Source organism: Drosophila arizonae, chromosome X (assembly GCF_054131065.1).
Source record: "Drosophila arizonae isolate 15081-1271.41 chromosome X, UAZ_ARI_1.0, whole genome shotgun sequence".
Lineage (NCBI taxonomy): Eukaryota > Metazoa > Arthropoda > Insecta > Diptera > Drosophilidae > Drosophila > Drosophila arizonae.
In genome coordinates this window covers 19379443-19396753 of record NC_142927.1, presented here as the reverse complement: position 1 = coordinate 19396753, position 17311 = coordinate 19379443, and the positions used below count along the sequence as shown (strand labels likewise).

The 17311-nt window shown below is 38.3% G+C and overlaps 1 protein-coding gene across 13 annotated transcripts in view; it reads right to left on the bottom strand.

The window, feature by feature from the left end:
- Nucleotides 1–17311, bottom strand: part of LOC108619667 (uncharacterized protein CG43867) — a 155157-nt gene that overhangs the window by 109210 nt on the left and 28636 nt on the right. For 3 of the 13 annotated variants that reach the window (XM_089474913.1, XM_089474912.1, XM_089474914.1), the window contains exon 1: nt 4677–5547. The exons of 8 other annotated variants lie outside the window; for them this stretch is intronic. The gene's annotated coding sequence lies outside the window, so the exon portion shown is untranslated. Of the gene's footprint in view, nt 1–4676; nt 5548–17311 lie in introns of those variants that run through there. 2 more of the 13 variants (XM_089474918.1, XM_089474919.1) reach the window with 1 other exon arrangement.

Genomic DNA, 17311 nt, shown 5'->3' with positions numbered 1-17311 from the left:
GCGCTGCGTTTTGTTTGCTTTTTAATTGCATGCCGCATGCTGCATGCTGCATGCACTTTTAGGCGTCGCCCACATGATTAATGATTACCCAGGGAGTTCGATGCAGCCCTGGCATGGCCAGAGCAGCGCGATGGTCTGCTGTTAACCACAAATGCGCTGCAGTAACTGAAACTGAAAACCGATTGTTGTCATTTGCCGTTTGATGGGCGCAAATCGAAGCGACAAGCGGCATAAAGTAGACAACAAATATAATAAATATGTTAAATATAAATAAATGCGCTGCGCTTGCAATTGAAATTGCCAGCCAATATTTCGAGTTGAGTGCATAATAAATAAATCAGCTCACAGCCTGATGCAAATTCAAAAAGAAATCCAATCAAATATGCGCACAAATTAATGAAAAATATTCAAAACCGGAGACAAAAAAATTAACAAACAAACGAGCATTGGCATGAGATACCCTATAAAAAAGAAAACAATGCATATATCTTTTAAAAATAATTTTAAGTTAAGCTATAAATGAATTTTAATTTCACGCTTCCAAGTGGAAATTAAAATATTATTTATTTATATCTATCTATTTATATTTATTTAATTATTTATATTTATTTATTTATGTGATAAAATATTATTTTTTATTTTTTTATTTTTTTATTTATATATTAAAATGAACTGCTAACTTGCAAGTGAAAAGCTTCAAAATAATTTCTATATATTCACTTGTAAAATTCAATTTCACATTTCTAAGCGGAAATATCTAAGAAACTATTTATTCAGATAATTTCTATATATTATTTCAGATTATCATATACTAAAATTGATTGTATATTGTCTCCTCTTCAGCTCCATTTCACAGATATTTGTATTTACTTTCATATGAGTCGCAACTATATTCATGATACACATATATATCAATATACAAATTGATCTACTATAATATTTACGAATCAAATTGGATGCGACATCAATAGGTGCAACGTGTGGCAGGTGCAAAATGAATTCACACTTTTCAATTTGCATATTTCAACTGTCAGTTTACGTTCTCATGCGAGAATTAAATATGCTGTCAATGGCCAGGGCGTGTGATTCACAATAATTAACTTTGATCTAATTACACTGCGCAACAAAACAAATATGAGCGAAAAAAAAGAGAGAAAGAGGAGATATTAAAATCATATATTCATATTGAAACAGAAAATTTAAAATTAACCACAAAAATTAACTGCGGCTAAAATGCAAAAAAATAAATAAAATAAACAACTTATTTAATGTACTGTAGTCGACGGCTTAATGCTCTATCATAGAAGAATTTTTCTGATTGACTACGCCAACAGCACGCTAATCTATACATATTTGATTGAATCACAAACAAATTAGCAAATTCTTAGTATTATGAGACATGTGTGCAAATTATTGTCATTGTTGCTGCTGTGGCTGTTGCTGTTGCTGCAACTACTCCTGCTGCTGTTGTTGATGTTTACTAGGCATGCCTGACTTGCTTGACCCAACTGTAAGGGCGCAGCAGTTGGGCGACGCGTTTGCAATTTTACAACAAACAGCAATCAATTCCGAAGCATAAATAACTCAATTTTCAGCATTAGCTGCTGCTGCTTTCGTTGCTGCTACTGCAGTTGCTACTCCTGCTGCTTCTGCTGTTGCTGTTGCTGTTGCTGCTGCTGCTGCTGCTGCTGCTGCTGCTGCTGCTGCTACTGCAGCTGCTGCTGATGCTGCTACTGCAGCTGCTGCTGATGCTGCTACTGCTGCTGCTGCTGTTGCTGCTGCTACTGTTGCTGCTGCTGTTGCTGCTGCTGCTGTTGCTGCTGCTGCTGCTGTTGCTGCTGCTGCGGTTGCTCCTGCTGCTGCCCCTGCTGCTGCTCCTGCTGCTGCTGCCGCTGTGGCTGATGCTGCTGCTGTGGCTGCTGCTGCTGCTGCTACTACTGCTGTAGCTGCTGCTGCTGCTATTGATGCCTGGCAGCAATAAATTAACCAAGGTTTGACGCTGGTATCTGACTTTAGCCAGAAACCGACAAAACAGCAGCTGAAGCTGAGCGGCAGGAGTTGCGAGAGTTAAGTCGCTGCGGCGCCAGAAGCCAATTAGTAGCATGAATATTCGCAGAGCGTTTATGTATGGCTCTGATTTAAAGAAATAAAAAATAAAATAAAATAAACCAGAAAAATATGTAGAAGCAAAAACCAAAGTGCTGTAAAGCAAGCGACAGAGAGTGAGCGAGATGGAATGCCAGCAGCAGCTAGTATATCAAGATCTAATTTCAAGTTGCAGCAGAGCAGGAGTCGAGTAATTCGAGACACGAGCAGCGGCAGCTGCAAGAGGAGCAGCAGCAGACAGTGTAGGACACCAAAGTGCCAGGCGACATGTTTGGCAGGCGGCAGGACATGTCGCTCCGTTGCAAATATTCGTGTGTGTATGTGAGTGGGTGTGTGTGTGTGTGTGTGTGTATGAGAGAGAGTTGAAGTTTTGTATCGTTCATTTAACAATGTGTGCCACAATGCACGATGATGATACACAGACGGAAACGAGGCGTGCTGCGAGTGGGTGGCACATAGAAAAAGGTATGTGTTTAGCATGCGAGTGTGTGCATGTATGTGTGTGCCAGACATTGGCCGTTTGCTGTTCTTGTAAGGACAAGCCGTTTTGGAATCTATATGGCCAGGCCATAATTCACTAGAGATAATATACATATGTCTGTCCGTTGGCCCGTTGGCCCGGTTGCCCGGCTGGCCGGCTTGGCTGGCTGGCTAGCAGAGCTGGCGGCAGGCGCCTTCTAACCCGCATGCACAGGCGAAGCACAGGGCAGTGTCATGCAATTGCCTTGCATGCATACGCACAACAACAGCAACAAGAGCAACAGCAACAACAACACACATGCATATGACACGTTGGCTGACTTGCAACTTAAAGGCGCATACCTAAAGCTGCAGCCGCTCACACAGCAACAACTTTTTCTCTATTTATTAAAAAAAAATAAAATAAAATAAAACAACAAATAGCCGAAAAAAACCTGTTTAAGCTAATTTTTTGTGTTGTGCTATTTTTGCATTTGAAATGCTCATCAAATATTTATGGCCACCACACACGCACGCACACACACACACACATTCACGCAGTTTCTTTTGACAACAAAATTCATCAAATATGCTCGTGTATTTGCTTGTCTGCGCCAGAAATTATGCTACAAAAAACAAACAAACAAATATGGAAGAAGAAGAAGCAAAAATGCTAAATAATTTGACGTTGCGTAGCTGCCAGCTAAATACCCTAGCATTGAATAAATATATATGCATTTTGTAAACTAAATTAATAGTAAAGTAAATTTGATAATAGACTAAACTTTTTTTTTTATAAACCTACGCAGTATGTTTGGGATGAACAATAAATTTTTAATTTAAATTTAAAAAAAAGGCTTTTTTCAGATCAAGCGAGATCGAGCGTGCTTAGCTTGACAAGGCAAGAATTTAAAACAGTATCCAAGAGCTCCAATGCGAGATTATCATTTAAACAGCTTGAGAAATAAATAATCTAGGTATTACAGGTCAAAGATCTTTAAATTCCCGCACTAGAACTAGCAAAAGAATTCAAATATTCACTTGGCCGCATCTTGATTTATAATCTATAAAATATTCCTTTATATATATACCTATCATACATAATCTTATAACAGATTTATAACTCTGTCTTAATTTGCCCTAAACTCTGAATTTTCCGTTTGTTAACTTCCACAGGCTTTAAACATTAATTTAATTTATTTCTGTTTAAATTAAGTTGCTTAGGTGATATATATATAATCTATATATGTTAATAAAAAATATTAAAATGCGAAAAAATCATTAAATTATTTATAATTCAAAATGCATATTACTAAAACAAAAAATTCTTGAGAAAGAGACTTCGAAAGTGACTTCCAGTTCAGTTAAGTATCGACTTACAGAACTTAAAACCCAATCTCAGTCTGTCTTTCAAGAAAAAACATTCCTAAACAGATACAATATTGTTGTATATCTCTCTCTGTCTCTTTTTCTCTTCCAGGTAAATTATCTAGTTTTATGATTCGCTAAACTGAATTACGTGCAACAAAAGCAAAGAAGCCCTAGCTGATGCACCGAATAGAATGTTTTCTCCCTTTTTCATCTACTATTCTATATATCTTTATTTTATATTATTATTTTTATATTAAAAACCAAAATGTTATCACAACACAGTCCGTAAACAGAATTAAAATGCCCGCCACATGGCTGCATAAAAATTGGCAAACGCTCACACAACAAAAACAAAAAGGAAAAAAATAAATAAGAAATGAAAAATAAACAAAAATCGCTCAAAAAAAAAAAAAAAAAAAAAAAAAAAAAAAAACGATATAACCTGCTGCTGCCTGGCAATACTTTCATATACAATTTCCCACATACACACACTCATATTTATATATATCATTATTATTATATATTATCTAGCACAAGCCGCTATAAAAATGGCGCCAGAGCGTCTGCCATTGTGTTGGCCTTGGCAACAGCACGGACTTGGCTCCTCGCAGGACATTATGGATCTGAACTCTGAACTCGGAGTGTATGCAACAATTGCTTAGGCACACGCACAGCACAAATATCTGAATTTTATAAATAATATGTAGGTATATTTAATTTTTGTTAGTTCTGCTTTTTACCAAGAGACACACACGCACACACACTTGAAAAAAAAAATATATATTTATGGTTTGGCAATTGTTGTCGATTTCCTTTTTACGCTTAAAATGTTTCTTTTTTTTACGCTCTTTTAATTAATTTATTTTACTTCTTTTTTTATAATTTTTTTTTATTAAATTTTTGCAACTTGTGTTCTTCTGTTCGAGTTTCGACAAGTTGCGACAAAAGTTCGTCGAGCGCCGCTGTACGAATTGGCGAGCGAGGCCGTGTGAGAAGCACACGCGTTACGCGCTACACAGCCAAACACAAACTGATTGCCGTTTGCCGTGCCATGGTTGTGATTTACCGACAACCGACAGCCGACAACCGACAACCGACACAACCGACAACCAACACAACCGACAAGCGTCCCAGTCAGTGCCGGAGTCAGTAGCACAACAAGGAAACGACGGCACGAGCTAAGCGACACACACACAAACACACACAGAGAGACATAAGCACACACACACACACATGCGCATACTGCACAGCTGTCTTGCCTGGTTGTCTGTGTGTGTTGTGTTGGAGAGAGCAAAATTTCCCATTTTTGTCTGGGATAAGAAAAAAAAAAAAAGAAAAATAGATAGATATACGGGCTTTGAGCCCCAATACGAAATGGTTTTCGGGAATTGAGCATGTTTGCCATAGAAACAGCTGCTTCGACACCTTTGAAGATTAAAATCGATATGGCATATTGTATTATTCATCTGATTTCCTTAAAGCTAAATAAATAATGATGAGCAACCATAACTGACAAGGAAAACAGTTATTAAAGCGAATTTTGGCCAGCTGCGAATTATTTCAATTTTTTTCCGATTTGATGAGAGTTGCAAAACTATAATAAATTGTAATAAAATTTTGATATGTTGAAATACAAGAAATAAAAAAAAATAAAAATATAAAAACTAAATCACAAGGCTTAAACTCATTAAATAATCTAACCAAGCTTTAAACATAAGCTTTACTGTCTTCACTAAAATATTCTTAAGACTTTCAAAACAAATTTTATTAATTTCTTAAATTAATATATTTAAGTTAATATTTTTTTACGTATTTATTTATATATTCTTTAATTTTTTTAAATTAATTTGTATTTTTTTAATTGTTTTTTTATTTATTTATTTGTTTATTTTATTTTATTTTATTATTATTATTATAATTTTTTTTTTTTTTTTTTTTTTTGTTGTTGAGTATTTTTCAACTTAATTATTTAAATATTATTAGAGCAAATTTATTTGTACAACAAACACAATTCTTCAATCGATTAATTTAGATTTTTATTAAATCATAAGTTCTTTAAATAAAAATATTTAATTACAAAAATTCTTTTAAAAAATATATATGTAAAAAAGTTTCGACTTATTTAAATAAAATCCAAATCTTGCCAAAGCTTAAAACTTGTTAAAAATTGAAAAAAAAAAAAAAAAAAAAAATATGTTGCAAAGCATAAATCTTCTTAAGAGCCTGAAAATAAAGGCTTTAGCTAAAATGTTTGAAAAACTTTCAGAATAACTGTAGTTTAAAATCAGATTTATTTCTACTATCTAATGCATTTCAATGAATATAGAATAAACTTAAAGCTTTATGGTTACTTTAACCAATCTCCATTCAGAATTTTTCATTTACTTTCCTCTTCATAGAGGAAAGTAGAGCTAGGTTATCAGCTGCTGTGATCCAATAGCGAATTCCAGGCGATTTTGTAGTCGAGAAAGGCAGCTAAAGCGCAGCGATTTCCCGCTTTTCTATAGGGGGATTTATGGGCAAGCAGCCAAGGATATTTTTGTGTTGCCTTTCGCTATGGTGAACTGAGCAGCGTCGGCTGCGTGTTTAGTTTCTGTGAGCTGATGTGAGATGTACGTGTGCTACTGTGTGAGTGTGTCTGGGTGTGTAGCATACTTTCGCGCGCTGATTGTGTGCGTATTAAAGCCGAAGTTAGTTAGCCTTAAAGACGCAACGCAACGCAACGCAGCGGCCGCATTTTGTTTGGCCGCCTGCGAATTTTTAATGACTTCGACTGCTAGTTGCGACCTGTGGCAAAGCATGTTTGCATTTGAATTTTAAATGATGACAATGTTGAGCGACGATGGGTCGCAAGTGAGAGGGGAGGGTGCGAGGGTGGTGCGGCAGGTTGGGCAACTGAAAGGCTAGTGGCACATGGCATGGCGCAAAACGATGACAACGATGTCCGCACGCAGCTGAGCGACTAAAAACCCTATTGATTGTTGGCCTCGACCTTTAGGAGCACAGTTCTGATGTTTTGCGGGAACAGCCGCAGTCAATTAGCGTGCGATGTGCAAATGGTGGACTTAAGGCCTGACAGCAACGCATCAGCATGCGGCGACCAATTTAATTGTGAATTTCACAGATTGCCATGCCCCAAATCTGCACCTGCTGCTGCCACACACACACACACACACAGTGACGGGCACAGCAGACTGGCATTAGATGCTGTCCATGTGTTTGCATGTCACAGCAGCAGCGCCTGGCAGGTGGCCCTTGCTCAAAATTGAATGCTAAATTGTATTCGCATGCAGAGTTTCCCTTTTATGCCAGCAGCGCCGCACGATGCCAACTTGTTGAGCAATTAAGCCAAAAGCAGCCAAAGAGCCAAAAAGCCCCCAACTGCCAGCTCTATGAATTTATGTAAGCTCCAAATGAATAGAAATACACATAAGGCAGCCAACACACACTCATGTGTGTGTCTCTGTGTGTGTGTGGTTGTGTGAGTCGTGCACCCAGTGGGACACAAAAGAGGCGTTAAATTTGAGCAAGCCATAGAGAAATACCCAAATAATATCGCATATGAATAATTAAAGAACAAATTTTGTGTAAAAACTAATAAAATTTTAACTGATTCCAGTTGGAGCGATTTAAAAATGCAACAAAAGAAATTTTGCTAAAATCCCAAGATCTCAGCAACAACATCTAAATTCAAATTCACATTTACAGTTGAAATTGAATTAAATTTGTCTAGGAAGAAGAAGATTGATTGACATTCTGGCAGTAAGCTCATAAATAAATACATAAATTGGTGACTAAAATGATTAAATCGAAGAAAGTCTGAAAATTTGACCAGAAAGTTTAGTTTTCCAAATTCAGACAATGGCTAGAGGCGGAACTACAAATAATTATAACCTGTTATATCATCCCAATTGAAAGCAAAAAACGAGCAGTTACATGAAATATGACAATATTTGTATTTAATTTGTATGCAAATTATAGATAGCATGTTTTAAAAAAGAAAAAAATATATATACATATATGTGTACATATAGTACTTATATAATATATTGTAAAAATATATAATATTCCATTTGCATACAAATAAGCAACAAGACTGCTACACTGAAACGCATTTTGGAGTGAGAATAATTAAAAATAAATGATATATAAAAAAAATACTAATGACAGCAATAATCAAGTAAGAGCACTGCAGTCGAGCGTTGCCGACTGCAGAATACACATTCAGGGACCAAATGCTGACAGATACAGTTTCCTATTTGCCACGGCCTCAATTGGTATAGAGAAATTATATAAATAGAGGATGTCAACAGTGATTCAACTGTTAACTGTTAAACTGTAGGAAATACATTTTTACCTGATTTGCCACACCTCCAATAGGCATAGTTTATCCGCTATATCTTATTGATTTGCGGCTGTTATATTCCACATTCGAGTCGGCTACCATGCTTTCTGCATTTTCGGATTTGCCACGCCCCTAATAGTAGGCTGTCAAAGAAAATCTCGTGATAATTCGAGGACTTACAAGAGAATTGCTTACGAATTTCAGGTCTCTATAGCTTCGAAATGTTTTGCAATCATACGAAAGCACATTGCACAAAACCAATATGCTCATTTTACTTTCTCGAATGAGTATCAAAAACGTCTGCAGATATCAATGAAATTCATCTGATTGTCCCTGCATCTGTCGAACAAAATTTGTATTTTACATAACTTGATTGAAATTTATGATTTTTTAATTTTATTTTATAATTTTATTTATAAATATTTTTTATTTTATTTATAAAAATACATTTCATTTTTGCTCTCTCTGTCTTTGTTCTCTCTTTCTCTCTCTATCTCTATATATATATTTACATATATATGTATATTCCATATAGTACATACATTTCAAATATCTGATACATCCTTTTCCATATGCACATCTATATAGAGCTATATAGTTAAATTAACTTTACACACACATCGTTTCATGCACCTTTTGTCGCCTGTTTGGCTGTGAGCGAGCATCTGTTATGGCCATTGTTAGCACTTGTTTAACTGGAGCACTGGCGACAACTGGCTAATATCCTTTTTAATCCCGTGCCCATAAATATATATGGCAGTGCCTAGCGTAACATTGAAACTACCTACACAAGTGCCACATGCCTCATGCCCTATGCCTATGCCCAGGCCAGAGCTGTACCTTCAGCTAATGTTTGTGCATGTGTGTGTGTGTGTGTGTGTGTGTGTGGTCATAAGTATTATTGGTGTTTGCTGTTTGCTTTTTGATGTTGTTGTTGTTGTTGTTGTTGTTGTTGCTGTTGTTCCTTTTGCCCTTTCGCATAGTTTTTCATAAATTTGAGACGACTCTGGGAGCTGAAACGAACTGCGCTATGGCGGCAATGGCGCAGTGTTTCACATTGTCGTCGGGCAATCCGCTTAATATCATTTTTCGGCATTACTTTGAGTGTTGCTTTCGCTGCTCGGCTGCTTTAGTCAGACCGCCAGCCAGCCAGCCAGCCAGCCGATCCTGGCAAATTGCAGCTGACATACGGCCCACGGCCAAGGGTGTATATAGTATATAGTGTGCGTGTGCAACTGTATGTGAGTCTAGTCTGTGAGTCTGTGTGTCTGTCTGTGTGTGTGTGTGTGTGTAAGTCGTGTATATTTCGCTGTAACACGTAACAACATAAACGGCTTAAATACGCAGCCAAAAGCCGCTTAACACACAACTTTAGTGCGGTTTGTGTCGAGTGGAGGAGCTGGAGCAGCCCAGCTGAATGAACTGAATATATTGAGGGGTAGGGAGTGGAGTTGAGTGGTCAGGGGGTGGGAGGTGACAAGGCGTAGGTCGCTTTAATTGCCGGCACACGTTGAGGTTCGGGGTTCACTTAGGTTTAGTTCGCTTCGAGCAGCTCGCTCGCATCCTGCCAGAGTCGTTCATAATCATGTTTTATGCTTCGACCGCAACCAAAATGTAGGCAACCAAAAACAAGAAGAGGAAGAAGTAGAAGAACAGGGACATTTCCTAGCGACCACTTTGCCGTTTTGCTCTCTCTCCCTGTCTCTACACACATATACATATATGTATATTTATTAGCTTTTCACATTTTATTTTTCTATTTTGTTTTTAGGCATTTGAAGTATGGCCCCTCCGCCCCTCCCCGCCCATGCAAAGTGAAAAGCATACATGCAACATATTTAAAGGCATGCGCCTAAAAGCTTATAGGGAAACGAATTAACAGAGCACAGTGGGCAATAACTGGACAATAGGGGGCAAAAAAGAGTGGGTATATATAATAATAATAATTAATGGATGTTCTGAACTATCTTTAAATCAGAATGAATTCATATATTTTGTATATATTAAATTAATAAACCATATTTTCACATAATCCTAGACTAGATCTGAACTAACTTCAAATGCTACTAAGTTTATACCTCCACAACTTAAAATCCCCATAACTCGGTATGGGGTTCGGCTCTATTATTAATTTACCTTCCCTGTGTTGTTATGGTTCTATTTTTGATGTACCGGTTCTACACTTAAAAAATATATTAAAAAAAAAAAAAAAAAAAAAAAAAAAACTAAGTTTATATATACCTAATAATAATATGCATATTTCTATGTGAGAAATCAAGAAACAATATTTTCCTATATTTTTTATTTTATATCACATCTTCAGCTATGCACCATATTATCCCCCATCGATACAATCTATTCAAATGTCTTACTAATACAGAGCTCTAATATAGTTCCCATACGAGTTCCAATAAGATTCAAATTTGAATATCTAAAATTCTTTAAAGTGGAATTCTGTGCTTATTCCTAAACATTTCTATTACCATTGTTGTTTCTTTTTTCCAGTAATTTTCCGCCAGCGTTTCCTTCCATCTCCCGCCCGCTGCCCGTCCCGCTGCCCCTGTTGGCCAATCGCTTCAGCTGCTGCTGCTGGCCCACATTCAAATGCTGTCGCCAGCAGCGAGGCAGGCGCATAAGTCAAGCATGGCCAACACGCCCCCTGCCATGGGGCCATCTCGGCCCCAAATCAACTCACTTTCAGTTCAGCTCAAAAGAAAAAGCTCGACCAAAACAGAAATATAAAATAACAGCAGATAAAAAGGACAAAAGCAACAACAACAATAACAACAAACACAACAACTACGACAAAACGCTGCACAAAGGAATATATATTTTTGCCTTGAAATATTTATTTGAATCTAATACCCTGTAACTGGCAAATTTAGCTGCAGCAGAGCTTGATAATTCTACAAATTCGAACTGATTAAAATTAATATGAAATCATCATCATGAGTGTATATTTGAGTAGAGCTAATCTGGTTGATTTCTTCTACTTTTTCTGCTCAAAAATTATATAAAATATCCGGGAATAAGCCATAAAATAGCTTGAGAAACTTTAACACTCAATAGATCTTGCCTTGGGTTTAGCTTAAGTTGCTTGAAAAAACGAAATAAAAAGGAATATCTTTTTCCTATGATTAATTCTCTTCCCATATATGCAGAGAGCAAGCAAAAGAACCTCTCAAGAAATACTATCAGCATAGCTCGCATAACTGTTGACCGTTCCTCGATGTCTGCAAAGACATGTCAGTATAGCTGACATTCTGAGAGCAAACGAATGCTTCGGTTCTGCAACGAGCTCGCTTGTGATCGGACAAAGCAAAGTCTTGTCTGTATGTTTGGGGCTATTCATATTCGACGGACCCACCTGGCAACGCTACACTTTTTGAGAGAGACGGGCACAAGACGCACAAGAGTACAGGCTCAATTTGAAATAAATGTATCTTATGCAAAAAGTCAACCATTCTACTTGAGCCAAATTAAATGATTATTATTGTCAACATAAATACAAATTGTGTGTCTTTGATTGAGGAATTTGGGCAAACTGGTAGGGTTGCCAGATGGTTCCGTTTAACATAAACAGCCCTATATTGGTATATAAGCGAGTGCTGGTTCCGCTTGTTTGTGAAGATCATTCACATTGAACTTGATCAGTCTCATTATGCGAAGGTCAATCGTGTCGGTCCCTAAACGATGTTCGTGAAACGAGCGTGACACGAATAGATCAACTCAGCGCGCTTAACAGAAAATAAAAGCGAATGGAACCAAATTCTTCTGCTTAAAACGAAAGCGAATGAGCATGAGCAAGATTATTTCATTTGGTACTGCTCCATAGTCAGAAAACATAGAGTATTAGTCAATTGTTTTATCTAACTGTCCAGCGTACATTAAACACTCAAAGTCAGCAAATACAGGGTATTTGCAGTTGACAATAGAATTTTAGAGCTTACATGTTTAGTATTTTTGGAATCTATGATTCTTTTCCACATCAGAAGCACCGCATTTCACAGGGTATATGACAGTCGTTCATTACAGATTTCTCCACTTCTCTTTTGTTCTTATTGTTATGACATTTTTGCTGTTCTGCTTGTTTCTTATTGTTTGCTGTGTGCTAAATTTTGACCGCTTCAGCGGGATTTCAATTCATTTATAAAATTAAAAAAAAAGAGCGAAAAAGAAAAAGAAAAGTAAAACTTGTAATAATTCACAGCACTTCGAGTTGTGCATATGTGTGTGTGTATGTGGTTTTTTTCTTTTGTTTTGTGGCAAGGATTATAGTTGAAACAAAGGAGCTGCTCGGAGTTAGTTGTGAGTGCTGCTTGAGCCCAACCAAAGTACTCGAGCGGTAGGGATGGGCGCGCGTATTATGCCAAGCGGGGGGAGCGAGGTCACCGGAGTACGGGGCGCAGCACGGAAGTTGGGATAGTAGTCGCTTGGCGGCATTCTGTATGAGGCATTGTCACGCATAATTAAAATTAAATGCGCTTTTGGGAATAATTCAAATGAATAAACGAGCGTGGCCAACATGTGTGCGCTGCATACACAAAATGAGTTGTCCTTGCCAGCTGCCAGACAGACAGCGCCGAGAACGGGCCACGCATCACGCCCCCAATGCGCCCTCAAAACGCCCTGCCAGCTCTTGGCCGCCTTGAATCCGTTTGGCTGGCGCTGGTGTCCAAAGCATGCGGGCCTTAGACACAAAACTTTACAACTTTTTGTCTTTGTCGTGTGGGCGTGGCACGAAAAAGACATTGCTTCATTTATTATGCGACTGATGGCCATTAATTTTGCAGGCCGCACTCGCTTGGCAGTTAGTTGCCGTCGAATGTTGTCGCCTGCCGCACAAGTTGCCAGACAGTCGACGCCGACGCCGAAAAGTAGGCAGCACATGTTGCTCCACACACACACACACCCACATACGCACACATATGTATGTGTGTGTAGGCATATTTGAAAGTTGTCATAAACAGAAACCAAGCAGAAGAATCTACAACCATGGCCAACAACGAAAGCTGGGCCTGAGAATATGCCAGGCCGGGCAGAAGGCGGGAGGCGGGAGCCGGGAGGCAGAAGACAGAATGGGCACGACTTGGCTTAACCCATTGACTCCACTAAAGTATGCAATGCATTTCGGCTACCAATTAATTACACGCAAAATGCCATACGCAGCAGCAACGCCCCAACGCCCCATCGTCCCCCGTCCCCTAGCTAGATCTAATTGCTCAAATAGTTGAGCAAATTTACGTAGATTTGACAGGCTCGATGCGCAATTTATGCCCAGACACGCAGCTGTCGAAAATTTTTAATTAAAGATGCCGCCCCGACAAGTGTCCCCAGATTTTGCTGCATGCCCGGAGACAACCCCTATTCGGTTTGATATCTAAAACCTTTTAAAGGGCTTAGCCGCAATAAAAGGTTATTAAGCACCGCAACACTTTAGGAAATTCCAAGAAAAAAGCTATTTACTCTGGGAAAAGTGTGGAATATAAAGAGTGTAATAGGTAAAGGAATAGAGAGCCAAGCAGGAATCGAGCGATCAAATATCTCCCATGATAGTTACACTTCCTGAATATGATTCGAATGACAATTGGATAAAGTAAGGAATCGAATGTAATATCAAAGGTCTCTTTACTAACTGAATTAGAATTACCCCCCCCCCCCCCCCCCCCCCCCCCCCCCCCTCTACTAACCCGTTATAGTATCGATATGTTCATATTTACTTAACGATAAACATGTAAAAAGGCAATTTGAGCCAAGTCCAACAACTCGCGCAACAGGACATGCCACATGAGACATCCTTCCGGCTGAGCTGCACTGGCATCGCAACATTTTCAATTTCCCCACTGTATAATGCGCATAAACAAAGGCAACGCCTCCTGCTGCTATGCAATAATGGCACATGCAAAGTGAGTGTGCAAGTGTGCAAGTGTTTGTGTATGTGTGTGTGTGTGAAATCAGCGCATTGCATGCTTATAGGCGCCTATCTGCCTGCTGTCGGATGCTGCATTGTTGCAAAAAGGCGTGGCCCAGAGCAGCACAGTCAACGACCAAAACGCAACCAAATGACAGTCCTGACAGATGCGACTGTTGCACCGGGCTACGTGTGCCCATTGTTGTATGCTGCCATGATAGCGCACATACCCTGGAAAATTACAAAGCAAAGTAACAGAAGCTGAGGAGTTGAATGCCAGACAAGCAAACAGCCGAATGAGTTAACGAACTTCGCCTCTGCCGACTGTTGAGAACTCATTCACAATTGAAAAGCTTTTAATTGTGTTTGAAAATTGAGTTTTATGTTGCATTAGATTTAAGATGGTTAAATCTCTAATTCTGTAAGAGGAGATTTCAGAGATTTATTCAAAGAATATTAGCATATCGCCACTTGAATCCATTCCATCAAATATTGTCATTCTCTTTCTATCAAAGATCCCTTATTTAGCTTATTCGTTTACATTTATAGCTGATTTATTCTCTAGCTTTTATCTACAATATTTGCAGATCTCACTCAAGAAGACGTGCGAATAATCTCAGCTGGTAGTTCTTTTTAATGTCCCAAATTCATCTGTCTGTAGTATAATTAAGCATTAATCCTTGATAACACTCTTTCTGCCATTTGCTTCCTTCTTCCTGTCTTTCTATACCTTGGTCTCTCTTTGTCTCTGTCTCTCCCCCCTCTCTCGCCTTTTCTCTATAAAAACCGAGGTCTCTAACCCTATATCTTTTTATCATGGCCCCTATTTATCTCTCATTCTTTATACTTATACTTGTCTTTCTCTTTTCTCTCTGCCTTCCATTCTTTCTATTCTACCTATACTTTTTCTTTTATTTTCTCTCTCTTTTTCTCTTTCCGTTTCTCTTTCTCTTTGTCTTTCTGCTTCTCTCTGCCTTTTCCTTTCCATTTATCTTTCACTTTCTCAAATCTCTCTCACTCTCTCTCTCTCTCTCTCTCTCTCTCTCTCTCTCTCTCGCTCTCTCTCACTCTCTCTCTCTCTCTCTCTCTCTCTCTCTCTGTACCTAATTCTTAGTTTAAATCTCTCTTCTGCAATTATTTGTATCTTTCTTTCCTCTTCACTTATTCCTCATATTTCTTGCTTTTTCCTTTTGTTTATCACAATTTTTGTCAATCTATATTTCGTTCTGCTCTATTATAATATATTTCATATACAATTTTATGTGCTTAAACAGCGCCATCTCCTGGTCTCTCCCACTTATATTGCTCTGCAATGCTCAGATTATAGGGTATCTTCCAGCCTATCATTATTCGCTCGTCACTCACTTGTCTTGTTTACGGCATGGATATTCGGCTGCATCCGGTTTTAATCGACGTCAGGACACAAACTTTTGGCACCGTTTCATTCGTATTTGGGGCTTTGCGGTCCAGCGTGGAAATTGAAATGGCGGGCGATGCCTCTAAGCGCGGCTTTCCACGCGTTAACACGCACGCACAATCACACACACACAAACACACACGCCTACACATATGACATGGCTTATAGCTTATGGCTTATGGCACTAATGTAGCCACTTTTCGCGCCAGCCTGTTTGCCGGTGTCTGTCTCTGCGAGGGTGTCCGATGTGCAATCACTCGCAACTGGGCCGCTGGCATTGCAGATTTATTGACGCCCATTTACGGCCATAACGGTCACATAAAAAACAAGCCGAGAACAAAAGAGAGAGAGAGAGAGAGAGAGAGAGAGAGAGAGAGACGAGCGAAATAGAGATGTTAGATATAGCAAGCCATTGGCAATTGTCAAACAAAATTTCATAACAATGTGCGCGGACTTCACTCCACTTGAAGGACGACCCATGCCACTCGAGTGGCGGAGCCAAGATGGCGCTGTGGCCATGCCAGCAATTTCTTAAAAGCTCGCCTTAACACTAGAAAGCCGCTGAAACGCTAGCACTAAGTACACTTCAAATGGAATTCTAATATGAATAACTCGATCGAGTCATGCACGACTAGAGGATACGCTCAGAGCATTGTCCTGCAGGAGAATTATTGCAGAAATACTTTGTATATATATTTTATCCTAAGAAACTCAGCTTAATGATGCAATTAGAATTATCGGTATCGATACTTATCGATTTCATTGGCAAATTATCATTCTTCATTTAGTTGAAACCATTGAAAGCAATGAATTTCTATGAATGGAATAACAAAAATTAGTTCTGATCAAGCTATCAAAATGTTCGATAATTTGATCGATCGAAATGCCAGATTTATTGATACTTCTAAATAAACTTAATCTAGATATGCTAAAGTTGAGATTACGCGTAGAATGTAAAGTTTCTAGCTCTTATGATATACCACCTATGACCAGGCCGGACTAATTCCACTTATTACAGCTGATCATATTATATGTATGTATTCCACATGAACTCGACCATCTCTTCCACATTTATTATACCTCTTCCAAAATACTTTCAATTCATACAGGGTATATCAAGTGACCTGACTGAGCTCTTTACTTCAACTTTCTGGAACAATAAGACAACTTCACTTCTCTTGTCTAAGCCCTAATGTACTTAAAACAAGTTTCGTAGTATTAAAGTTACCGAAGTGAAAATACTGAAAAAATTCCTTGACTGAGAGCTTCGCTGATTGCGAGCTTCTCAATGTTGCATGCGCTGTGAAGTGCGGCAACAGAGCAGCTGCAGAAGATTATAAATTCTCAGTAGTTATCAGCTAGCAGTTAGAATAAAATATATAGAAAATGTATATAATTATAAAAATGTAAAAAAAAAAAAAAAACAAAAAAACGTTGCAAAATTAAGGTTAATTTGGCCTATAAAGTAGTAATACAGGAATTATTCAACAATTAAATTCCAATAAAAATAAAACAAAACTGTTTATTTTTAGATTTCAGCTATAAAGAACCGACATCAAAAGAAGTAAGCTTCTTACCGTTCGTTCAGTGTTGAAAAGAATGAAAACAAAACACACAAGTGAAATTTGGCAACGTTGCCGCGCTGTAAATACGATATTGTGTGGCCAGCTCCGTAAAACTTTATTCATTCGGTATTCTTTTT